Raw genomic sequence first — 27457 nt, forward strand, 5'->3', positions numbered from 1 at the left:
ATACTAGTCATGAATTTTAATTGGGTGGTCATACTGGTATGCATCCCCAAGAGTGTGTGCTGGAACAATTTCCTAGTAGGATGCTCATACAGAGAAGATCAGTATAACAGGATTGCTTCTGGAGTTCATAATAATGGTTAGCCTGGAATCACATCTAGACTATCACTTATGTTTTGTTTCTAGATTTGGATTATTTTTTAAATATGTATGAGGGCTCTGATGCTCAGGATAGTCAGAGCTCCCAGGTGGTATTCAGCTGCAAATGATTCTGCTCCGCCAGGAGGATTTAAAGAGCATTCCTGGTTCTTGAGTCAGTCCTCCACTTTCCCAGGTACCTTCTCCACATTTATTCTGGGTGTGATGTTTCCTTCACATATGCACAATATTCCTGAAGGTAGTGGCAGATAGAAGAATCCCCCTATCCAAGAATATGGCACAAATAACATACAGAGAACAAGCCCACCATAGGGGTCAGGCCTACATAATTTCATGTTATTAGTAATATTTAAGACCTAAAAATAAATCCATGATATCACGGGAGTATGAGTAGGAGAGAGGAGTGTAGGAGAAAGAAAACTTGGAGGCCAAGGAGTCAAGCAGTGGAGAGAAAATAGTTCGTGGGCAGTTGTATTTGTAGGGGGTACGAAGAATACATGAACAGAAAATGGCAGTAGGAGAAGAGCTCTCTAACAGGCTCAAATGACAGGCTCAGTGAGAAGATGACGCAAACCAGGGTGCATCAGACTTTGCTAGTGAATGGTAAATAACTGTGAGTGGTTGTCATCATGCAAGAGTTGCTACGAAATTGCCCCTTTCAGGCTGTGAATACCTGCTACTGTGAGTGAACAGGACAGAAATATGAAGAGAGGAACAAATACCAAATATGTGGACAGAGTATCCAGGATCTTCATTTCCCATCTTGCCCTAGTGTATGTCTGGAGGTAGAAAGTGAAAGCACTGATCTGGGAAGCTTTTAACTTCAGTCAGTCCAGGAGAAGGTAGTCAAGCAATCTTAGATGCTCATCCTGGAGGACTGAGGTGCAGAAAAAAAGCCTCTGTAGAGGGCAGATTTTCATGCAGATTTTTCCCACGCGTTCACAGAGCCCTTTTTGACTACACGGTCTTCAGTTTATGACAACTAGCTTTAGTCAGTGCTGCAAGAGAGGAAAAATGTAAGACCCAGTAAGCTGAGTGTAAGGGGTGTGAATTAAACAGCCAGTGATTTCATGTCCCTTCTCTTAGTACAAGGTGTATATGCAGAATTTATTCAGGTTTTCTCAGAATGGCATTGTACCAGTGAACCGTAAGGCGTTAATGGTGTTGCTCATATTTAGATCTATTGGTGATAATGCATACAGAGAATTCCCCAAGCAACTCACAAAGATCAAGTCAGAATGACTCATGCTATTTTTCCTTTGCTTGGTTTGTGTCTCATCGTTACCCACCAAAGCTGACTGCCCTAGCTTGGGACTGCTTTGATCCAGGCAGAGTCACCACCTATCCCCAGGAACAAGAGGTATTATCTCTGTTCACCGAGGACACAGAAGACAGGATTGGTTCTCATTTACTTTGAAAAGACAGATCAGTAGTAACTTCAGGGATGAGCCCTTTCACTTTCCTGTCCTCCCTAGCTCATGCGTTTTTGGGGTATGTTTTTGATAGGTAGGTGTCAAATGCTGTGCAGAGATGCAGAGTACTCTTCCTGAATCACATCTGCTGTCAGGTGTTTCCTGGTAGCTAAAATCTAGTTATGCAGAAAATTCCCCTGTACTCTGGAAAGGTCTGGGGGCAAGGATTGAACAGCGTGGTAGGAAGAAGCGCTAGAAACATTTAATAGAAATAGAAGCTTAGACTTTATTAAGGTATATATTGAGGAATGGAGATATATTGATAGTTTTTCTGTCAAGGTAGGTGACATTGCTGTGAGATGTCATTTTATCTTAGATCTACAGTCTAAACAGGTCAGCTTTTTCCTTTTTGCTTTCCCAAATAAAAGCACTGATTAAATAATTCAAAATCCCAGATCTGGCAAAAGAACAGTGTTTTTCCCTTGCAGTTCTTGTGTTGTTGCTCCCATGGCCTTGCAGCTGCAAACTCTGATATTGCTGTTATGGCAGATTCTCATACTGGTGTGCAAGTCACTGCTTTCCGCCCCATTTTTTACCCCTTGACTGCAGCTTTTGTTTTGCAGTGGGGGACCCAATAATTTGCCTGTATGGAGTTTACTGTCAACCAGCCGTACTGCCCCTCATCAAAGATATTCCAATTTTTTTCTCCAAAGGTAACTTCCACTTTTAGACTTAGGATATGTCGTCAGTGATGGATCTTGCTAATAAACCGTTGTGATTGTGAGCCTGTTTTTGGCACCCTTTGTGCAGCACTCTGGAGTTAATGTGTGATAACCCCTGCTATAGAAATAACTTTATAAATTCCTGTATCATATGAATGCATCCAGAGGCTAGAGCTGTCTGAGTGCTATTTTAGCGTGTCACACTTGTGTTATACAATTCTTCTTAAGTGATGAGTTGAAAAAAATTCCAATTATAAATGGAGTTTGTAACTGTAGTTTCTCTCATGCTGTTGATGTTCAAGGTTAGAGTTTTAAAGTTAGGGAGCTGTAAATATATAAGCATAATTGAAAATGCTATGAAATAGAGTTTTAAACAAATAATTGTCATTATAATGTCATTATTATTAAAATAGGAAGTATATTCAGTACAGCTACGTACTATCATGTCATCTAAATGAGGATCAAAAGAAATAGTTAAGATTTCTTCACATGGCTGCTTAAATAGAATTTACAAGTTCTTCACTGGCAGGATACTAATAACTGAGGCTGCTTTTCACATTAATCAATATCGTATTTCAGAGGAGAACATTTCTAGTCTGTCTCAGTTACAAAAAAATAGTATTTTTTTCAACAACTCTGCGAATTAATTAATGCCATTTATTCTTTTGATTCTAACCAAAGGTTGTCAGGTTCCCTTAGCCTGTGTATTGATCTGTAATATAACCTTCCATTTCCTGCATCTGCTATTAAGTGGAATAAAATTCATAATGGTTGCACTCCTGAGCAGCTGTTCACCTATCCAGTATTATCGGGTCACCAGGGAAAGTTGCTAATACTTGAGGAGAACTTCACTGGTATATTGATGTCTTTTGTTGTTCAATTAACATTTCTAATGTGGAAGAATAGAAGATAGTATTTAATATGTCAGCCAGCCTTAAGACAACTCTGCTTCCATTTTCTAATGCCAAAACCTAATACAATGTTTATGTCCATTAGAGTTAAAATACTTTCCTTATTAGCTGCCTAAGTGCATTTTTCCAACAATAATAATGAGAGGCATTCAGTAAACTAAAACTAATTAATCTCCTCAGTCTCCTTTTTGTATTTATCTGATGCCAAAAGCAATATAGTTTTTTCTCCAAAGCAGATTAAAACTAAGCTGTGGATGGTTCCTCCTTCCTAAACAAAACCTGCAAAATTATCAATTTCCGTAACTACTGTTATCTCTCCTTTCAGAAAGCTGCTGCTCATTACTAACTGGCTTTTTGTTTCCTCAGCTATCTGCCAGAAAAGGTTTGGCATTATTTACTTTATTGCTGCTAGAATGCAAGGAAGCTGCAGGGATCCACAACCCAGGAGCTGCCATTCATACAGGAGAGGAGTATTTGTGATTCTTGTGTAATGTAAAAGAGACTCTCTAGTATCAGACTCCTCTCCAGCCCATGCATTAGGGCAATTTTGGAGCACGTATATGCTCCCAAAAGGCTCAGTCTCCATGAGTAATAGTTGAAGCAAAGTCATAACTTATTCTTATTGCATCAAAGCTTATTTAAAAATGGTGGAATAGAGGAAAGAAGGCAGAGCATACAGTGGTGTATCATAAAAAGCGTTTCCCTGGCCATCTATGATTGACTTGTTTTTCTCTGATCCAGTTCAGATTTTTAAGAATTGTATGGGACCCCCTGACATAGGACAAAAAGCTTCTACCTCAAGGAAGTGTCTGCAGTGCCAGGATCTTTCAGAAGTAATGAGTATGTTTTCCCATATAGGATACAGTAGGTCATGTAGGGATCTACCAGGCATCCTGAGCTTATACTGAGTTTATGCTGAATTATATTCACTTATCTTTTTTTATTTTTATTAATGAAGAATGAACAATACCTATGAACAATATCTATGAACTTATGCTATTGTCTTGGTGATTTATTATGTATTAATACACCAATATTTTCATGTAATAACTAGGTATTAGTTGACATGGAATTCAGATACTGCAAATGATGTTAATAGTAATAATGTAAATCATTACTAACAAAAACCAGGTCTTTTCTACCTTCTTCCTCTCATCCTTTATCCAATGACTCCTTTATCATTCCACTGTTCTTTTTCAGAATTAATTTGTTGTACAACATTTGTGATTCACAGGAGAACTTCGATGCTCATCTTCTCTTTATATCAGGACACCATCCTTTTCTTAAATTTTTGACTATAGAACTTTTCTCTTGGTTGGCAACCTTAGCTTTGACGCAAAGCACTAACTTGAAGTGTTCCTTTATTGTTCTATTCTTTTTTGCACAGACGTTGATTTTTTGATTTCTAGTCTTATTCCACGAGTGTATCACACATAAAGGTCCATCTGATCCAGTATCTTGTATCTACTGGGGACAAAACCACACATCTTGGCAATAATAGAAGGTCAGGGCAAATATTTCTGCTTAATGCTTTCCCAGCCTCCAATAATTTTTTGTGGGATTTCCTGAACCAAATAAAATATTTTCATTTAGTATCACCTCAATTCATGAAGCAAAAGCCTCAAGTAAAATGTATGCTCCAAAAATTGAATTATTTTCTGTATGGTTCATGCTCAAACTTTCTGATATTTTTTGAAAGATTGCTTTTTTGTTTTGTTTGGGTTTTTTCACTTGCTCAGGACCTTCTCCAAGGTTAAAGGAATGGCCTTTTCTTGTTTTACTTGAGAAAGTAAAGATGTGTCCATTTTAAGTTAAAATAAGTCAGAATGAATGTTGTAAACAAGTAAAGCCTTGAATACACCTTCTCAGGAAGTAAAAAGTGTGATTAAAAAGGTCTGACAAATTTTTAAGGTTGCAGTAAATGAATAAAAAAGGAAAAAATATGTTTTTCTTAAGTTATCTTGCAGAATAAGATACTATGAAAGTATCACAAGGTAGAAAAGTAGAAGGGGATGTGACAGTTCCTAATTTTTGTCTTTAAGGGTAGTAGTTGTAATAAAAATTAGATACTCATTGGCCACAGGTGCTCTATTTCTTCAGTGACTAACTGATGGAAAGAAAAGTGGTTGTTTTTTTCTTTTTGGCAATACCCTTTTGCCTCTTCTCTTTCAGAAGGGAATAAAGTGATCTGAAAAGAGTATATCCTCACTTCTCTCATTAAATCTTTTAAAGATAATATCATTTTCCTTAGGGATTTCCCAAGGAGTCAGCCTACCCCCAGAAGCTTAATGTTAGAAAATACCCTAAAGGATTCCTCCAAATGTTCTAGAGGATTTTAATATTCTCTGCACAAGTTAAATCTATTCTTATGAGCCTGACTTTGTTCTGGTTATCCATCCACAAGTACAGGCAGTTTCCACTGGTTGTACTCTTTCTCCAAGTCACAGTCCTTCTCCGTAAGAAAATTAATTCCTGCCAATCCTGTAGCATATTTAATTTTGGAGTCCCACATAGTGAATAGAGCTGGATGGTACCAGGCAGTAACATGCAAAGACACAATTTTTTGTTTTTGTAATGGCCAGGTAACAACTTCTCTCCTCCTCATATCTCCCTACTTCTAGCTAACAGGAATCATACTGGTATCACTTTAACACTCAAGAAGCCATCATCCTCTTAATATCTTTTTGCTTCAGCCTTTAGGCTTGCATCTCCACTCTTATGGCACACAAGTTACACGGGGAGGATGGACTTAACCCAATAATTGTATTTGTGTCTGGGTGCTGCCTGTCATGGTGAACCTTTATTTATTTATTTACCTATTTATTAACTAACATTTGTGAGGAAAATGTTTAATCTTTGGTTTTGATTCCTTTCAATATTGTTTCCAAGTGTCATAATCTTTGTTAAGTGTGATGGTATAAGTTATCGAGCCTTTCAACGTGTGCTGTAGAATGGTAAAATATAGCTTCCATCTTCCTTCCTTTTTTTCCAAAGCACTTTAAGCAAATCAGCAATCTAATTATTGATTTATAAAAGGAAAGGAATTAATACAGCCTACCATACCCTTTGGCGGTAAGAGTATTTAAAAGTGAACTATGCTTAAATTTCATAAAAGCCTCCTCAGCAAATCAGTAGGAAAATATTGATCTTGAAATAAGTATGTGAATTATAATTGTGTTTTGTCTTTCCACTGGAAGACCATTATTTTATTTAGCTAGAGTTCATTCTTTAATTTTATAGTCTTGATGTGTTGTCTATGAAGACTGTCTTTACGTTTGAGCAAGGCTTGTAACCAGCCAGTTTTGCTGATCCTTTCTTTTCAAAAGACTGTATTGACATGTGAGAGCTAAAGAGAAGCTTTTAAGATCAAGTTACCATCACCAAAAGTCTCAGCAACAGATAACTAGGATTCCTGATATAGAGCTGTCTGTTAAATGAGTAAGTCAGATGCCAAGTACAATAATTGCTTCTTGGTGTAATTTAGACTCACAAATCAATTTATTCTGATTATAAACCACCATCTTCATAACATACACTGTAATTACACATATATTTTAATCTTAGAAAACCACATACATCTGTTGGTTGATCCTGTTACTTTCACATGAGAATTTTGACTGATAAAATGGAACAGTCTCAGCTACTTTGTACATTTTTGAAATATCTGATCTGGCTATTCCAGTGTTAGAATAGTTTGGAAAAGAGTGAGAGAAAAGTGCCTCTAACTATCGCACAACTTGACAGCATTCAAAGGCATAGGGAAAAGACAGGGAATCTGAATGTTTAACAATGTTTTTGTAATCAGTGGTTTTGAAAATAAAATTTCAACAATAACTTTTTTATTTAAATCAAAAATTCAAATCAAAAGTTAGCTTAAACATTTGCTTTCTAAAGTCAAATAACTTTTGATAGAAAACTCTATGTCTGTCTGAAAAACTCAAAGCAGCTTTATAGAACATAATGCAGGAAGATTTCAATATTGTGGTGATACTTGAATGTACAGATTTACATTTCCTTAGCTTCCCATCATTGTAGGTTCTGTTCAAGTGGAATTTTCATACTGTTTCTGATGTTTATAGTTAATATATAATTGTGCTTTGTTTTACAACTAACCATGGAGCTTTTTGAAATCAACTCTGCAGCACAGACATTAGTAATTTTTTTTAGCTGCCTCTAGCCTAGCTCTGAGTAAACTTACCCAAGTGTTGGTGGGGACAAAAATGTTCTTTGCTTCTAGTTTCTTTTAATCTACTATTAAGCTAATACATGAGGGGTATATTCAGGGAACAATGAATGATGATATGTTGTAATGTGGACTCTGGGTTACCACATAAAAGGCCCTACATGAGCTAGCACCAGAAACAGTACTGTAATCCTAGAGCAACGGGTCACTTAAGTGTAGCATGGTGGTAGTATATATTGCTTCTAGAAAGTATACTGACTGCAGTTGCATGTCAATCTCATCTTCCAAGTAGCAAGTGATAGGACAAGAGGAAATGGCCTCAAGTTGTGCCAGGGAAGGTTTAGATTAGATATTAGGAAAATTTTCTTCAACAAAAGGATTATCAAGCACTGGAACAGGCTACAGAGGGAAGTGATTGAGTCACCATCCCTGGAGGTATTTAAAAGATGTGTGGATGTGGTGTTTAGGGACATGGTTTAGTGGACTTGGCAGTGTTAGGCTTCTGGTTGGACTTGATGATCACAGAATCATAGAATAGTTTGGGTTGGAAGAGACCTTTAAAGGATATGTAGTCCAACCCCCTCCCCCCCCTTCAGTGAGCAGGGACATCTTCAACCAGATCAGGTGGCTCAGAGACCTGTTCAGCCTGACCCTGAATGTTTACAGGGATGGGGCATCTATGCCCTCTCTGGGCAATATGCTCCAGTGCTTTACCACCCTCATGGTAAAAAATGGTTCTTTTCCAACCTAAATGATTCCATGATTCTATGAACATGACTGACGGCTTACTCAAATACTTCTGCTGTGGTATGGTAGAAATTCAGATTTTTTTAGCTTGCTTCTATCTGTATTTTGTACCAGGTTTGCATTTCCTAAGAAATATGTTGCAGCCTAATTTAAACAAACTGACAACAATGAGCAGTTGTTGGGCTGAATTCCAGTTCTTCAGCTTAACTCTTAATTGATGTTTTCCTGACTAAGGACTGAATAATCTCTGTGTACATAGCAAAGAAGTACTTTCCACAAATCCAAATTATATTGGGTAATTTAGGTGCATAAAAGCTCAGCCTAATGAACAATTTACTGCAAGGCAAAGACTACTCAAATTACTCTGCATTAAAATTAAGTAGGAATTTAGTAACAGATTTAACAACAGTTAGAATCTCATTTTGTGTAGGCAATTCCGGAAAAACTACTTTAACTGCGATAGGGGAAATCTTTATATCATATGGAGAAAAGACTTTTGTAAAAAAAAAAAAAAGCTAACAACTCAGCATCAGTCAGTCATTTCATAGTGAACCTACTCAGAAAAAAAGTGTGTTAGGGAGGGAGAGAATATCTGGATATTTATATTCATTGAACTGGAGGAAACAGCTTGGTTCATTACTAGAAATAACAGCTAGAAAAGAATAATGTGTAGCTGACACCACTGCTGCTCCTTCTGGCATTTGCCTTTACTTTTCTGTGCTTATCATTTCAATTGCAACTCTGAAACACAATTTGGAGACTCAGTGAAGTGTAATAAAATGAAAATGGAAGATAGGATTTTTTTTTCCCTTGCTTGCCTGTCGTAAATGCTGCAACTGTTTTAGTTGGGATCCTCATGTCATGAAACTGAAATCTTTATGGGAATGTATTTTCATTTTTAATATCCACAGTTAATATTGGGATCCTAGTATGTTGAACAGCACATGAATATAAATCTTGCCTTAAAAACCTTAAAACTTGATGAACAAAGCCACAAGTGAGGGTAGTGAGGAAAAATATTGTCCTTGTTTTAAAGAGGAACAAATGACACATTAGGAGAAAAGTGGTTTTGCCAAAGCCACACTAGAGGGCTTGATGGCAAAAATGGATGCTCTGCTTCCTCTGGTAGCAAAACCAGTTCCCAGTCTGTTTTGTTTGTCTGATTCTCTTCACTGCTGTTTTTCAGATTTGTACTTTGTACTCAGATTATTTGCCTGATCACAGTCTGTCCTCAAAGAAAGTTGCAGTGGCACCCGCAGAAGACAGTGAACTGTGATAAAGGAAAGTGAGATCACTGGCTGAGAAACTTGAGGTTTGAAACCCTCTTTGACTGACTTAGCCCCTGAGGGCTTGGGGATTTACAGGATCAGTCTCAGTCCCAGTCCAGTGCCTGACCACGAGTTATCATTCCTGTTTAGGAGGTATAAGGAGCTCAAAAATCTCTGCTAAATGCAGCTGTTTAATGCATAAGTGGGTGCTGAAAAGAGCATGACTGGTCATTTTCTTACAAAAGTTTGTTTGAAAAATTCTGGCTAAGTGTCACTATGAAACAGTGTCCAGGGTTTACTCTTAAGAAGAAATGTTGCAGTGACCAAAAGAACCACTCAGAAAAATGGAGGAATGCCTGGTGGATTTGAGTGCTCTTTTTTAAAAGTTACCATGTTTACATATTTTAGATTTTGTCGCTTACACGGCACAACATCTTTTCAAAACAAAACAAAACCCCCCAGAAACATATAAATGGATAGCTTTAGGATGCTGATGGGAATACTTCCAGCAAGGTAAAAAGAAATATTAAAAAAAGTGCCAAACATGCAGACCTGTCATCCTTTGCCTTAATGGGCACTTACAAATGTGCTACTTGCAAGAGATGTTCTTCCACAATATGATTGTGGTTATAAAACAAACAGCATGGTCAATAATATGATCTAATCTGATTGAAGAGGTCAGTTAGGAAATTATTACCCACTTTACAACCCATTAACATCAAACTTACATTACAGGAATGTATGTGATAGATTAAAAACTTGCTTACTTAAAGCAAGAAGGTCTAAATAAACTCCATTATAAATGTTTTTTTATATTTGAAGCAAAAAGAATTACCCCCTTGGTGACTGGAATGCGATGGGGAGAGTTGGGATGAGTTGCTGAGTTTACCTTTTTAATGTCATTGCCTGAATCCTATTTAGTAGATGTTTGGGGAAGTGGAAAAGACATTTTTGGATGATTAGCTTCTGCTTTGTGATTGACAGATTGAGGAGGCTGCAAGAAAGCAATTCAAGGGAAATTGAAGCTGTTGAATGGAGTTACTGGAATTGGGGAAGAAAAAAAAAAAGTGCTTTGCTTGATATGGAGCGAATTATTTGCTGTATCAGGAAAGACCCAATGACCCTTCTAAGCTTGTATCCTGCCACGATGTTGATTTATACCAGATGTTTCAAATGAAGATATAAATCCCCATAATACGTTTACCTGTAATTGTATAATAGTGTTCAAGGAGGGTATGTTCTTTCTTGACACCAACCCATGATCAGCATATGCCCTGTAACATATGTATTGGAAACTCCTGTCTGTATTCCTAGCTGATGAAATTGTAGATGCTGATGGCAGTCATAAAAATTAATGCAGGTGGATGGATAAGCTTGTTGTGTGGAAAACCACACATGCTCACTAAATAGCCTGAATGTTAGCTAGTAAATTCTATGGCAAATTCTATAGGATGTTATGTTAAAAGCTTGTGAGGAAATTCTGTTTGTCTCTGTAGTGCCCTGTGTAACGTGTAGCATCATAGGAAGTTGGTAACTCAGGAGAGAAATACTGACTTCTGGCTCTAGTTTCCTGAGCAATTATGCAGTATGTACATGTATCTGTATCATTTGCTGATTCAGATTTTATCCAATGCAAGGTGTTATGTGATCAGTTCATTTCTAGTCTCAACTGGCTTAGCTAGATGCCAACATACCTTTTAGGTATAGGGTCTGATATTCCAGATTGCATTAGGTTTATTTCTCAGTGTGATTTTTCTGAAAGTTGTCAGATACAAGCTCACTTACAGAGGTGTTTCTGAGGGAAGTATCTGTGGTTGTGTTTGCCTCCAAGTTCCCTAGGAGTGAGTTGGAAGGCAACACTTGTGGGTCTGGTCCTCTTTGTTTCTAATATCCCATCTGTGCTCAGGCCACTGCATGCATAACCTGTAATTAATATTACACCTCGTGACAGCTATGTTTCATGAACGAGTGCTAGGAGTGTCCTGTGTAATTTGCACTTGATCTTTGAATTCATCCAGCAGCTGGCTATAGTACCAGCCTTGACAGGTTTTGCTGGTGGTCATAACCTTTGTACCTGCTCTGTGGTCTGCACAACTTCTGTAGGAGGTCCAAGAACTTGGCAGTGGCTTGTGACAGTGAACCATGCTGTAAATGTGAGAGTACTGAATTTGAGTGCTGTATTCAGGATGGTGAAGAGATAATAATGTAGTCTGGGCTAGAACAGCCCTACAGAAGCGCCTGAAGCCCCCTTACATCAGAGCAATGAACACACTCTAGGTCGTGGGGGGCAACATGCACAGAGGCTTCCCCTGCTGTGCTGGTGCTATGATGTTCAGGTCACCATTGTTTTCCCTGTCCCTGTCTTCAGGCTGGAAGAAGCTCTTTAGCAAGATCAGTTGCTTCTGTACTGTAATGCTCCCAGCCACGGATCAGGCTGCTGTACCCTCTGCCTTTTATGTAGGGTGATCTGTGGAGGTTTGCCCTGCCAGTGATTTGAATATTTCCAGGCTATCTGAGGCTATGCTACAGGCCTACTTACATTTGGCACAGAGCCTGTGAAGCTTGGGGGGGCATCTTCATGCCATCATTTCTGCCAGGCATTGCTACCTGCCTGTGTCGCTCTGACTGAAAGGCATTTACAGGTGATCTGACCACTTGCCAGAAAATACTCACTTACTTCCTCAGCGGCTGCTGCATGTCAGTGGAATGTACTTTTTGGCTGCCTGAGGAGGGATTGGATATCCATCAGGACCAGACTTCAGAATGATGCAAGGTTTGTGAGCTGGATCATATCTGCTTGCCATATCCATCATAACATCTGTGAGAGCAAGAAAGGGGAGGAAGGGTGACTCGCGCTGTGCAGCTGCAAGAATTGGAAAATCACTTCTGCCCAGGAAGCCCCAACTGATTATTTCATGAAAAATCAATTTCTGTGTGTTCACTACTTCAATGATGCAGTTTCCAAGCTGCTTTTTATTTTTATTATTTTTTTTTAAACCTTTTCCTATATTTCTGTTAGTGCTCATTCTGAAGCGCTGTTTCCCTCATCTTCTGCATGCTCTATCTGGATGCCTGGCTGACTGTGCCAGACCAAACTGTAACCCCTGGGCAACATATCAGTTTGTCTTTCCATAAGCATCCTTTTCATACTCTTTGTTCTTTCATCTCTTTCCAGGGATGGAATGGCTTGTGCCAGCAGTTTTAACTATAAATGAGAACTTTTTCTGTAAGCTGAGGTACGAAAAACAGTGCAAAGCTATACCACTACTAAAAGTAAACACAGAAGCAGCAAACATAGTTGTCAGCCATTAAACAGATATGGTTTAACTGCTGAAAAAATTCAACATTTAAAGTAAGAACAAGTGCCAAGCTACTGACAATTTTTAATAAAGGCAAACAGTAATGCAGCTGTGCTGGTGTTAAGGCTGTATTGGCAGTATTACAGAAAAAAAAAACCCAATCAAAATAGGGGTGCTGGTGGCTTCCATCTGGCCAAAAGGAAGAGAGAGGATCAAGAGAAGAAGAAGGTGTGTCTTCAGAGGAACATAGGTAGCTTGTCTCTTGAAAACCAGTTTGGTATGGGACAGGGCAAGAACTAAGAGCGTTGAAGCACAAAATAGGTGAGGGGAATTGTACAAAAGCTAAGCTGCTCTACATTCGATGTTAATTGAAAACAAATTCCTTTACAGTTTATTATATTTGTTTAAGAATACGGTAAAATGAAAAGGTTTCTGAACAAATTGTTTAATCACTGATCCTCTATTAACATATCTGTGTCTCTTTCATTGAAGTACTGAAGTTTAATAAAAGTCGCTAGCGCTTCTGTTTCTTTGTGAATACAAACCATACAGCAGAAAAAAATTGCTTCTATGCTATGGGACTCGCTTTGGCTGTGAACCTGAAATCTCTGAACTGAAGGGAAAAATAACAAATGGGACATCTTAGCTGATGCCAACAGTTTTCTCTTATCAGTGGTCAGTTTTCATCATGAAGACTTCATTGGCTTTGGCTTTTTCTCAGTGTCAAAAAGAGAAGTGATTGAAGTCCAACCAACAGATATAGATATGGGGGACAGTAGTGTCACTGATGACAGGGGAAGCCTTTCTTCCTAGCAGAGGTGGCTGCTGTGGACATCGTGCCTTGTCTGTGGCTGCATCCATTTGTATTGGAAGGAGTGAGGTGACAATGAGCACAAAGCCATGGTCTTCTCTAGTGCAGTATGCAGGATCTTAATTGTTTTATTTACTTTAAAAAAAATATTTTTATTTTATCTTAGTTGGTATGAATTATTGTAGCTTCATGTTTGTTTAACTTTAATAATGAAGTTTTGGAGAGAAGAGTGGTGCTTAGTATGACTGAATCCCTTTGTTCTTATGAATGGAGTTTTGGTCATCAGTAAGTGGAATGTAAGTAGAAATAAGCTGGAATGGTAAAAAGGAATGCTGGTACAGGAGGGAATTAGCATTTTTTATTGCTGGTTCTATTTAAACCTTATGCTGCCCAAAGGAGATGTAAATTGTGTTTGCTGGGAATATTTAACAGACTATTTTTCTGAATAAATATTGACTTCTTAAAATTCATTTTATGTAATTGCCTTGACCTTGGCACTTGGAGGGTTGGTGTCACTCTCATATTATTTTCTGTATATTGGAAGTATCTTGATTTTAGTGTGATGCAAAATAGTTAAAAATAACATCTCAAACAGATCGTTATTGTGAAAATACATTCTTATCCACCTCTAGTTATTTCTTTGAGTGCTTTATGCTGGAGGAATGGTTCAGCAGTATCAAGTTTATCTCTGTATATTGACCTGGAATAACAATGCCAAAAGCAATCAAAATGTGGTTTTGCATTCAAAGGTATTTGGAAAATACTTAAGATGATGGTGTCTTATGAACCTGGAAAAGTGTCACTTTCTGTTAAAGGGTAGTTTTCATTTCACTTTTTCTGTGCATTTTGGTGAGGCCTACTATGAGGTGAAAGGAAGTTTTACTAAAAAATCAAAGATTGCTCTGTTGTTGCACTGAAAAGATACGTTAAACACACGGGTCTAGGCAATTTTTTTTCCTTATATATCAGGACTGTGATTTTGTGTCTGTTCCTTTTGGGTCAGATCAGTTTTGCTGTGAGCTTTCTTTGGGCACAGGAATCTTACCATTCTGGAGTTAGGAATTGTGGGATTTTGGCCTAGTCGGCATGCTTACCAAGAGAATGTGTCCTTTTGCATTTTAGTAAACTGTGGTTTTGTTTTTTCTTTTCTCAGTAACTTAAAACTGTTTATGTTGTAGCTGAGATACTGCTGTTTCCTAGAGGGCCACCAATGTTGACATTTTAAAGGAATGGAAAAGTTTAACCACATACATAATACATATATTTTACTAAAATCCTGGCATTTTGCTAAGCATTCTTTTAAGCAAATTCATAATCAACATTTTTCCTGTGAATTTCCTTGTGCCGCAGTGGAGAGTGGGCAGCATTTACCAGCAATATAACTAGTTATTGTCTGTGAAAGCCCAGGCATTTAGCGCGGTGCATATTGTAGCAACAAGCTATTAGCACTTTGCTGCTTCCAGCAAGAATAGCTCACTAATTCAGTTTAGTAAAATATGGTGATACTTTTAGTGCCAATAATCAGATCTGGAGACTTTCAGAAACAACAATTATAGTGTATAATTTCTGCTGCCCCCATGGCAAACCCTTTAGGCACTGAAACTGTTTTGGGAAACCAATATATATAGTATTGCTAATGTTAGTGGTTCATTTATCTACTGAATCATTTCTTTGTTTGCTGTTTGGTTCAGTTTCTGTTATTCAGCCAAGACAAAGCAGCTCTTTTTATGGAAAGGAAACGAAAGTACCTAACTAGGATAAGATGTAAACCACAAAGCTTCTGACATAAACAGGAGGCAAATGGCCTTGTAGCAGTTATGCATAAATGAATAGGTTGGACTAAGATGTTGTAGCTGAGAGCATAGCTACGGCCAGGATTTGTCGTGAGTCACCTCTGGTACCTACTGAGGGAAAAGTAGTGGCTAAAGCATCTGAGCAATGTGCCAGATTGCATCTGAAGAAACCTGTTAGGAAGTCTCAAAAATTCAGCTTTCCTAAGTGTCCCTCAGGAAGCAACTTGAGATTGATCTGAGGGACAGTGAGTTGATGCTGAGGCATAGATATGTCCCATCCCAGTTCCCTTAGAGCGGTGCCTATCAGATCCTCACTGAGTGCAGTGATATATGACTTTCTGCCACTCTGTGTGTGTGTGTGTGTGTGCATTTTGTACGTTCTCGACTGCGTAAGCCAGTCAGCTGCAATAGCAATCCTGCCAAGCTGAGGAGAATTTTCATTAGTGCACACTGAGTGACTTGTTCAGTCTGGTTTTATATGAGGAGGCAGCCACAAAAGATAAGGGTACCTAGGAGATGAGTTGCTCCCATGGGACTCTTTGCAGTTCATATATTGGCATCTCTGGATAGCTGGAAGCAAATGAGTCCTGGGTGGCAGGAGGGTTTTATACTGAAGATGTGGGAGAACTATTGATGCCAAGAGAACCTCAGAAGACCTTGCTGAGAACGTTTACAGACCTAATCCAAGATGTGCAGGGAAAAAAATTTTGTATGAAGTGATACATGAGAGGGATGCACAGACATGGACCCTAAGGCTATATAATCTGGGTTAACTGCTCTACATACATGGGCTTTCCTGATGGCCCCAAAGTATATAGGAAGAGTTCGTACCTCCTTCCTTTGTTTCTGAATCAGGCATCCTATGGTGGGGCTTTCTCCTGCCATGTTAACATGACTGGTTAAATGCTTTGGGATAGTTCTTATGGGTGAACTACCTGAAAAAGTGTTTGATGTTAAAATTTTTTAAAACTCCACCATGATTTTCTCTGAGGATTTTTTCTGATATGTTATTAGAATTGAGATCAGTGCTGTGACTCTGTCCATTGATACTCGACAACCTTGCTTTTACTACGGTTTATGAAAACTTACCACTGGAAACATTAATTGCACACAAATGTGGTTTAGACTTGTGCTGAAGATCTGTAGGTGATTACTGAATACATTTTTCCTGAAAGCTCAATTACAATAAACCTCAAGAGAGCTGCACCTCACTACAGTTTTAGAGGTTTGCTACACCCTGTGCTGCATCTAAGACAGCAAGAGCAAAACCGAGAGTGAGGATCTGTCAGTAGATGTGGGACATGCAGCTTTGTGAAATAGTCAAAGTTCTGAATCCCTTGCAGTGATAACCAGTGAATATGCTTCATAGGGAGGTTTCACCGCTTTTTTGTTATGGTAGTAATTTTATGCCTAGCTTTTGTGGCAGATTAGCATGAAGACAGCGATTAATATGTATGCAAGAAGGCAGCATGTATTCTTTGTTTTAGGTATTTGTTCATGGGGGATGAACAGTTGGGCACATATCCAGAGGAAGAAAGGATTATTTCTTGAGTTAGTGATAAAGTAAAAAATGTACAGTCAAGTTAAAAAAATCATAATTAGTTCAAGATAAGGTTACCTTTGCAACCTTACTAATTAGTACTTAGATTAATTGTGTCCAAGGAACACAGATTAAGTGTTGTGGCTAGTGGTCTCTGCAAGGAGATGGGAAAAAGAAGAGTAACCCAAACTGAACCTTTCCTATTGCCTTAGCTTTTGCCCTGTGTGGTATGAATCTCCGAAACATCTATTTGAAATGGTGCTACATATAAAATGGAGTTTCAATGCAATGCAGATATTTCATGCCTCAGTTAATTTGTATCAACAATCTCTGTCTGAGCAGCGAAATCCAGGCTTTTGTGGGAATCTCATCTAAGAAAGTTTTGGTTTGGACTTCCTTGTGTTTCATATGTCCCAGTTACTTTGACTGTGGGAGACAGGGATGCTAAAAACTTCCAAAGACTGACAAATTTACTTTTTTTTCCTTGCAGTGCATTATAGCACTCACAGGTGAGAGGAAGAAGTGCTGGATTCAGGAAATAGCATCAGTATCCCTATATGACTGTACAAGTACTCTGATTTGTACCTTCTGTTAGATGTTTCAGTTAAATTTACTTATATTTAAAGTATTGAAGATGAATGTTTTGAGATAGAACATATATTCTTATGTGTGATCTTCAAATTTTAATTACAGAATCAGAAGAAGAGCAAGGATATACAGTAGCCTCTTTCATAAGCCTAGCAGACTAACCTAATTTACCAGGAATCAAACCCACTGCTTCCTGTCTAAGCTTTGATACTCACTTTGGAATGCTGTATAACTAAACACTGTAAGCAAATCAAAGTGTTGTCTGCCATGATTATGAATTTCCAAATGGTAGGTAGCATATAACACAGGCCAAAGATTTGTCTCTAATATTCACATGCTATTAATGTAATTTAGAATAGTGACTGAATTAGGCTTGCCTTAGGAAATTAGAGATGTTGCACCTTTTTCCAGGGATGCAACACTGCAATGGACGGAATTCAATGGTACAATAGGCAGTTAGTGTGTATGGCCTCTGTAGACTTGGCATACTAAGTTACTCTGTTGTACGGTTTGCTCTATGACACCTGTGTAAGTATTGCTGCATGCTCTGCAGATTTAAGTGCACTTCATTTTCCCAGAAATTCTGTTTCTACAGTCATCTGTACTATTAGCATGTCCTGGAAAAGACTTTCTCCTCTGACTAAGCTGCCAGCTGACCAGTAGCTGATATATAGGCATTTGTTGCCACTGGGGAAAATCAGGGTGAATTTAGTAATTTAGAATACTTCAGCCCAATGAAGTGCTGATCACCTGGTGAATGGCAATATGTTTAGATACAGTAGTGTTATTCTACTGAAGTTAAGTGCCAAAGAGCCAAGTGTTCCCATATAGACTTAAAGGAAAGTCAAGCCTCTGAAAATAAATTGTATTGAGAAGAGCTGGTGAAACCCTGCCTAGTGAAAGGGAAAGTATATAAATGAGGCAAGTATGCCAAATATTATGTTAAATGTTACAGCACTGGTATGGCACAAGACCTTTTGCACATATTCTTCTCAGGTTCCTGAATTTGGTTAAAAATTAGCTTGACGAACTAGAAAAAGCATGTCTCACTTTTAGTCCTTTCCGCCTGAGCATGCTCCCAGCAGAGATGCTGTTAAGTTTCATGCTCCCAAAATGAATACTAATGTAATGACATCTCAACACACTGTAACAGAAATTATATAATGCAGTAGGAGTTGGTCACTTTATGCTGTGATTTATCTGAATTTTTCATTTTCTTATTTTCTTATTTTGAAGAATAGACGTATTACAGAATCAATGCTCAGAGCCCTGCTTGTTGATACTGTTGCTTTTAATGTTACTATTCAGAAAGTTGCACTTCCTTTTTAGTGGAAAAAAATAAGTATGTATAATGATTGTGTTTCCAAAATGATTTGTGTTTTTCAAAGTAGGTAACTGACAGACCTACAAGGAAGACATTTAATAACTTTTCATAATACTTTGTGTGCTTTGTGTGTTAAATGTGGATCCTATAATGTATGAGCTCTATATTCTCCATATATTTAACTGGTCATTCTGCATAATTACAGTTAGAAAAATTCCACAGAAGAATCCAACTTCAGTTTCTACAAGGAAGTGATCTGCTACAATACAGCATCTCAGATAGTTTCAGACATATGACTACATTAGATAACTCTTATTTATCAATAAGTGAAGTTTCATGTGAAATTATCAGGCCAGCTAGTAAGGGAGAGAACTGTGGAGCTGTAGTAAAGATCTGTGCTGAACTAAAGGCATTTTCTGAAGAAGATCCTCCTCCTTCTTTATCTGGTGGAAATATGAAAGTTAAGTTGTGATCTGAATGATCTGCAGGGAAGAGAACACTAAGAGTGTTCAAACCTTAGCAGACATTTTTTTATTTGTTTTGTTTTGTTTCATTTAAAATTAGACTATACTGAGGTTATATGAATAAAGGAGTATTTCTCAATTTACTTTTGAGTGGACAAGATAAGATAAAACCTACATATAGTTAAGACTGCAGCCAGCTGCATATCATCCATCTACCTTTGATCTTATGCTGCAGAAATTTATGCATGGGTCATATGCAAGGGGAATCCAGCCGGTGCTGACAGCAGGTCACCGGCTGCCCCGGCCTGCCGGCCACTGTCTGAGAAGTCTTGGTAAGGGAAGGCGGAGACCAGCCGTCAGCTTCTCATGGATCACATGCGGAGAAACTGGAGCTCCCTTCACGTAGTGCAAGGTTATCAGTTGTGTCTGAAATATCTGGTATCTTGTACAGGAACAACAAAATTATGTGCAAATGATGGTGGAATTTTATTTTCTTTTGTGCCAAAATATTGGCATGTGTTTTCACCTGCAAACCATATTTAATGCTTGATGTTCCACATGAAATCTGAAGGAGATTTTCCAATGGATGCATGAATACTTGAGGAAAAAGCTGCACAGAAAGGAATAGGGCAGTACAAGTTACTTGTTGTAAGTAGTATTTCTTGACTAGTCAGATATTCATAACATCATTACTTTGTGCTTTATGCACAGAGATTCTTCTGTGTAGGGAAAAACTAGAAAGCAGAATGCTCTGAAAGATCATCCTTGTCTGTCTTTGTCCCCTTTATGCTTGCACAACAAAAGCTTAAGAGTACATTAAGAATAAATGGCAGTAATGTACTGTTGGGAATACTTTAATTCAAAGTGGACAATACAGGCTGGATGAAGCCCAACACTTAAGGGTATGAAGCCTGTTGATTAATCCTTAGATTCTCTTTCTCATATGTAACATTCTATGCACTTTAAAGTCTAGGAAGGTAGTTTGAAAATGATGGTAGCTTTTACGCAATAAAGATTTATCAAAAGGTGTAAATATGCAGGTAGGGAAGTGACAAACACCAGAACTTAGTGAGGTATGAAATGACTGTTTGGTATTTAATGAGAGCTGATAAGAAACTGTGTCAGTGAAGTTTTGGAACATGGGAACAAAGCTGGGCCAAAGAATCAGCTTTACCCTTTTTTCTTTACTGGGGAACTTCTTCCAGAGTCTGTGAGCTTTTTTTTTTTTCCCCCCTTTTTTTTCTTTCTTTTCCTCTTAGAAGTTCCATCTGGTTTTTGGTGTTTGTTTCTTTTTCCAAGGAGACAGTATTTTGGCATAGGGAGTGTCCTTTTGCTTTTAATTTTTTGTGTGAGGTTGGTTTACTGTTGTGCAATTTGTTAAAAAGTTTCAAGCAACTTGTGCTCATCTGTAGAAATGCAGTTGACTACCAGTATCCTTTGCTTTTTACAATTGCTATTTCCAATGCTGACATTTTTTTGTCTTTCAAAGATAAATGAATTTTTTTTTTGCAGAAAATGAAATGATTGAACCTACCAGCATTTGGTAATTGATGGCTGTAATTTTCCATCTTGTATGTAGTTATTCCTATACTAGCTACAGTATTCATTACCCTTTTGGATCCCAAGCTACTATTCATAGCAAAGACAAGAATCTGTACAAGAAAACATGTGAACTTGATTAATATCCTTAATTACACTGCACTGAACCAAAGGGTAATATTTCATACTGGGTCCCGTTAATAATCAGTTATGTCTCAAAGCACTTGGACCAATAACCTATGTATTTTTTTTCTTGGGCACTGTGCTTATTGTTTTAGTTTGAAAGTATTAGGATGAAGAGCGCTGCAAATGTTAACTAAAATCCTTCAGAAATTTACTATTGATTTACTGAAAGTTTCTCAAATTGGAGAGGTTCAAACAGCTCAGCAGTTGGCATTTTTCAACAGATGATTTCTTAGAAGATATCATCCGGCTCTGCTAAGTGCAGGAACAGTAAGCAGGGAAATATTTTATATGGGCATGTCTTCCATTCTTGCCTGTTTACCTGGTGAGGCACAGGCTAATTCCCACTTCATGCTAGAGCAGCTCTTTGCTTAAGCGGCTGCAGCCTCTCAGGAGCACACTTATATATTACTTTAGGTGCAGCATTCTGTCAATGGTGCTCCAGGCTGGGGCAGTGGGATCTTAGCCTGTATGTAGTACCCACATACAGACATGATTTAAACTGGATGTCCTTTGGCTTCAACTGTAAATTCCAGGTTAAATGTGTGGTAGTCAGCAGTCTGTATGCTTTGTGGTGCTTTGCACTGTCACTGGCTCCCTGCACTGGGGCTTCTCTTGACGTTTGTCTTCTGAGTTTTGTCATTAGAGCCTCTACAGCCATTGCTAAGCGAATTACCAGTACAATGTGGCCTTAATTTCTATGGCAGCCTTATGGAGCCAAGGCAATAGTGAGAGAGGACTGAGCTTCTAAAGGTTTCCATTCATCTGCATAACGCTGAGTACTGTGCTGTGTGCCTGTGTATCTGCAAGGTTAAATCTGTCCCAGCATGGAATTATTTCACTACATCCTCAGTCCATACTTGTAACTGTGACCTAACTGCGGCCATAATACTGACAACTGACAGACTGCTCTCTGCAGTTTTAGATCATAAAGTCAAAACCTTGTATTGTTGTTAGTTTTGTGGAGAGTGGGGGGAAAAGAAATCCCTGAAGTGGAAGTGATAGGATGTGGATAACAGATTTTAATTGCTGCTTTCTCAGACTGTCTGTAGTCTGGTTAAAACAGATTTTCCTGCTGATTCGCATGAAAGAAGACAACGTTTTAAATATTGATGTGTATGTGAAGACTTTCTAAAGTGCCCAGATGGACCTCTTCAACTGTGTTTCTCTGATAATGCTTGTTGTGTTTTTTCTGATTGGCAGCCACTGGGCTCCACTCTGGGACGCCGACCCTCCTGACCACTGCTGCTCCCCAGGCAGTGTGGCTGTCTGATGTTCTTCCTGCTGGCACCCAAGTATTTCAGGTCTGTCACTAACATAAAACCAGAATTTATAGATTTTATTATCTTTTTTGGTTTGCTTGGTTGATGAATCATTTGAGCCAGGACAAAACTGTTTGATTTTTAAACCACAAAGATGCCCAACAACTTGGTTTTTCAAGGTAACTGAAGCAAAAAGAATCATCAAAATGTTTGATGAATTATTTCAGTTTTATGGATTATTTTTTAAAAGGTGTTTCAGCTGAAAATATAGACTGATTTTTAAATATTTATTTCTTTATTTTTCTAGCTTGGATTCACAGCCATGTTTGTCAGCCCAGGACTGTTTTGTGCAAACATATTATCCACCCTTCCTCCTCTCAAACTGCCCAGCTTTCTAACCATGTGATTTCAGCAAGACAGCCATATCAAGGCTTCTTGGTGTAAAGGCATTTTAAATAAATTCAAAGGGTTAACACACAGGACAAGAGGAAGGCTATTTCTCTATCTGAGACTTCAGTGTGAATGATTTACCGTGAACAGAAGAGCATATCTCAGAAGTAATCTTTTTATCTGTCTCTGCCTGCAGAAAAATTTATGGTGACCTAAGAATATCTATAATGGCACAATTTACATGGCACCTTTTGGCTGATGAGAAATAGTAGTCTCAAAATGACTAAAGGGATTAGGAGTTTTAGCCTTGTTTTCAAAAATAAGAGACTCATAGAATTGCTGACAATTTTTTCTCTTTTTTAATCATTTCACCAAGGCATTTATTACACTTATGTCATAACCCAAAATAATAATACAAAAGGGAGCCTTATCAATCAGCTGCTTAAGTTTTGATGCTCTTTTGATTTAGCCTTGTTTGGTCTCTGAAATGATTTTGACAACTTTGTGTTGTTGCTAAACACTGCTGGATGATGTTTGCTTGCTATATGAATGATGTCAGTCTGGTGCAATTGGTAAAACTGAGTGCAAGGGTGACAGAGGTGTAATTTCAAAAGTATTAGTGTTACATTCAGGCTTAAATCCTATTGATATTTTGCTCAGACTTCAGGTCCTAAATGCCCAGACTTTCTGAGTAAGTGGCACTTGAACTTCTAGGACACTTTGATGCTTAGTATTATTTCTCTCCTTTGCTCTGAGTTCAGCTCATTATGTACTTTAGATGTGAAAACCTGACTCCTGATCCTGTGCAGAGTTAGTACAGTTAAGATTGCTTGAAATGTAAAATTTTTGAAAAACTGTCACATTTTTTCAGATACTGCTAGAGAGGTTTCTGAGCTGTCAACAGAGAAACTTTTGATGAAAATGAGGGAGGTCATTTTGGAGTTGTTTGATGTCGTGATATTAGGACACTCACATGACAGTAGGAGTCCTCAGTTCAATCAGATGCTCTTCCTCCAGGCAAGCAGCCCAGCATAGCTTTCCTACTGTTGTGGGGCAATGTTTTCATCACAAAGCACTTGATTTGGAGACTGCTTCTGTAACAGTTTTTTTTTTTGGTTTTGGGAATGGGAGGAGAAGAAAAATGTGATTGGCAAGAAGATTCTGCTTCTATGGTAGTGTTTCTTTTATTATTTTTATTTTTTTAATCCATAAATAGCAGATTTTTACCTCCTGTTCTCCTAGTATGAAGGAATATATTGGGGTTTCCAGTGAAATGCCTCTTGTACTTTAAGGGTAAGGAGATAAAATGTTAACCTATGTCCATCTACACCCTGCACAGGAAAGCCCTACTCTCTTATTTACAAGGTTTCATAAAAATAGCCATGATGTCTTTATATTTCTGTATTCCAATGTTACTTTTTCATTGAGTTTTCATTGCTGTGACTCCACTACTGCTGTTCAAAAATTTTGTGTGTGTGTCCTTAGGTGATACATCCTTCAGAAAGGCAATTGTTAAGATCAGTTATTATATCCTATGTGACCTTTTGGTTTATCATTTTAAATGACCTGCAGCAGACTCTGCCTAAGGCGTGCAGTTTCTTTGTGGTATAGTGGTTTCAAATGTCAGTATCTGTTTTCATTCTGTGTGTATTTTGCATGTAGTTGTTTGTTAGCTTAGAATAAAGCATAAAGTTGACATTTCTTTTGATAGACCGAGATGGCAACAATCTTGTTGGCTGGCTCCACATTAAAAAAATCTGTTATTTCAAATGGGGGAAATGGTTGGGGCTTTTTCTTCTGTTTTTCTTTTGTTTTTCCCCAACAGGCCCCTCAATTATTATTTTTAATTTGTTTTCAGTTTTTTTTTTTGTTTTGTCTGGGGTTTTTTTGTTTGTTTGTTGTTTTGGTTTTGTTTTTTTTGTTTTTTTTTTTTTTTTTTCCAGAGTTAATTATTTTTCTAAAGATCATTGTATTACTAACATGTAAATTCATCTGTCTGAAGAAGGCTTAAACCCTTATACCAGAGAAGAATGCATTCAAACACACAGGTAGAGAGTGTAGGTCTGTGGTGCTCTTTTCCCTTCAGTCTTTGTTGTATGCTCCTTGGATTAAATTACATTTTTTTTGTATGAATGTATTTATCTTGCTCATACTTCTGATTTTTTCACCTGAATTACCAAACCTATCATTGATTCACTCTTTTTGACACAGAGGTTTTAAAATGCAGTGGGAGGTTTATAAAATGTAGTACAGGAACATCTTTATATGTACCCTTTTTACTGGCACCTGATCCTGTTCAGTGAATCAAAATAACTTTCTATGATTGTTATTTTTTGTTTACTGCTAATTTAGTGACTGACTTTTAAGGAAAAAGCCCACAAACAAACAAAAACATGAACAAACCCCACCGCCACCACCAGTTAGCAGTAATCCCCTTAGAGGTGTACCTGCTCTTGGAGTCCCAGGAAGAGTTTTTATTTCTGAAGATACGGTCTTAGAAATTGTTTTAGAAATGCTTACTCTTGATTTCGAAAACTCCTTTTTACTCTGGTTTTCCTTTTTTTGGGGGGGGAGGGTGGGGGTGGGGTGGGTTGTTTGTGCTGTAAATTCTTATAGCTTTTTAAAAAATATTATGCCTCTTTTATAGAAAATAAAACTATTTTTTATAACATAAATTGTGGAAATATTTGCAGAAAATATTTTTGAGTCTGCCTAATTCATCATTAGCTAGAACTGTTTGATAATCACCAATGAGACTTGCATGCCTTTTTATAGAGAAAATGCTACAAACTCTAAAAGGTTTGGGGGTTTTAATTTCTTTGCAAAAACCCCTTCAGTGTAGGTGAAAAGGCAGTGTAACACATGGGGAAGGTCATCAAAGTTTTCAATTTATATTGATTACAAGGAAATGATATGCCAGAGGAAAAAACAATAGATGAAAAGAAGTGTCCTAGATGGCAAGAGAAGATGAATGCTGTATGTTTTCCCCACCTCAGATTGTCCATGACAAAGTATGATTGTCTAATATCTCAAGATGAGGAGGCTAATACAAGGCCATAAATCACAGTGAACAGCTTTTCAAATAATAAAGCAGTCCGCCTTCTCCCTAATAGAGCCCCAGTTAGGACTCTGAAATGTTGGAAACAAGGTTAGCATTCGCCTCTGTGTGAGTGACAATGACTTTTGCATATTTTTGTATCCACAGATTGTCTGGGGAGACAGCTGAGAGCTCAACATATTGCAAATACAGCAGATTTATAGCCTGCTTGTTAGTTACTTACATGTAAAGATTAATAAGAAGACTATGGAAGATGTGATATTTGTGTATAATTTAACTGACAGCCATTATTTTAACTCCTATAACCCATATAAATCTAGACCAAATTTCTGGGAATATTGTTTGTTGTATGGTTAGATTTCTGTGCTTCCACAGAGAGTTTTAAAGTTGGAGCTGGTGCTTATGCCTGACACATCACTATTGGATCTCTTTTTCTCTTCTAACTCTTCCTTTGCCTGGCCTTACTGACTCTGAGTCTGACACAGAAAGCCTGATTTTTCATATGAGAGGCTTGTATGACATGTTAGAGCTTATATGTGCTTTTATAAGAAGTTCACTTGAGGCTTGCTTTTCTGCTCAGTTAAAATTTAAAAGAATCCAGACTGGGAACAGCAGAACAAAAAAGCGTGAGAAATACGTTGATAATCTATAAGCATTTTGAGCTGCCTAACTATGAAAGAGATTAAGCTATTCCATACTCTCTGAAACAATTACGTCAATGGTGAGAGAAAACGAATAGCCTTGTTTTAAGCAAAATGAAATATCTTGTATGATGGCAATGTGCAAGGTCTTACACACAACCAATACACTGATAGTTTCCCTGATGGAAAGAAGCAGGAGAGGTCAAAATATCAGATACATGTTTTGTAATTTTTCGCTAGTGGAGTTAGATCAACTTGCCAGGAAGCTGTGGGAGTAAAAACAAAAGTACAGGAGTAGTTGCTAAGAAGAAGATACAATTTTAGTAACTATACCTGCATATTTTTAATTTTTTTTCTAGTGACAGAATACAGGACAGAACACAGGAGTAAACATAGGCAGTTGAAAAAAAAATGAAATTTTCCCTTTTTGATAATCTACATATAAACATCTAGTTAAATAGAAGCATCCTTGCTTTCTTTAAATTACAACGGAAAATTGAGAAACAGAAAACTTCATTCTGATAGAGTTTTATCTGTATGCCTTTGTTTGCATTGGAACTTGGAGTTTGTGAAGTTGGGATAAATTTTTCTTTCAAACACATTAAAAAAGACTGAAATTTCTAGCCAATTTCCTCTAATTTTTTTTTTGGTCATTGTGTGTTTCTGAAGTTAAGAATTTGATCTTGAGTTCAATGAAGAATGTTATCATTCTCCAGAAACCAGTAAAAAATACTAGATTCTCGCAACTAAATAGTATTTACAAAGTAGACAATTTACAGAAATCTGAAATTCTGGTACATCCTTACTGCAAAACTGAAAATATGAAATATCTTGTATTAGTGCAAACAAAACCCTAAAATTGAACTGAAACAAATTATGTCAATGATTGTTCAACTTCACAGAAGTGTTGTCAGTTAAGATACAAAACCTTTGAAATTTGTCACTTGAACTAAACAATGTTTGACTTCTTTTATACTAGTTATTATCTTAGCAACTAACTGTATATGATTAATTTAAATTGGAATAATTTGATAGGCTACTCAGTGGGAGAAGGGGAGAACTCCATTCTCTTCTCAGCCCTGCTGCTGTTTAACTGCTCTGGTTTTAGTACGTTCGTTGAATCTAAAATAAGTAGAATCATTTCCATCAGGTTTTGAGATCTGAGG

This window comes from Tyto alba, unplaced genomic scaffold (genome assembly GCF_018691265.1).
Source record: "Tyto alba isolate M040663 unplaced genomic scaffold, T.alba_DEE_v4.0 Super-Scaffold_1, whole genome shotgun sequence".
NCBI classification, from domain to species: domain Eukaryota; kingdom Metazoa; phylum Chordata; class Aves; order Strigiformes; family Tytonidae; genus Tyto; species Tyto alba.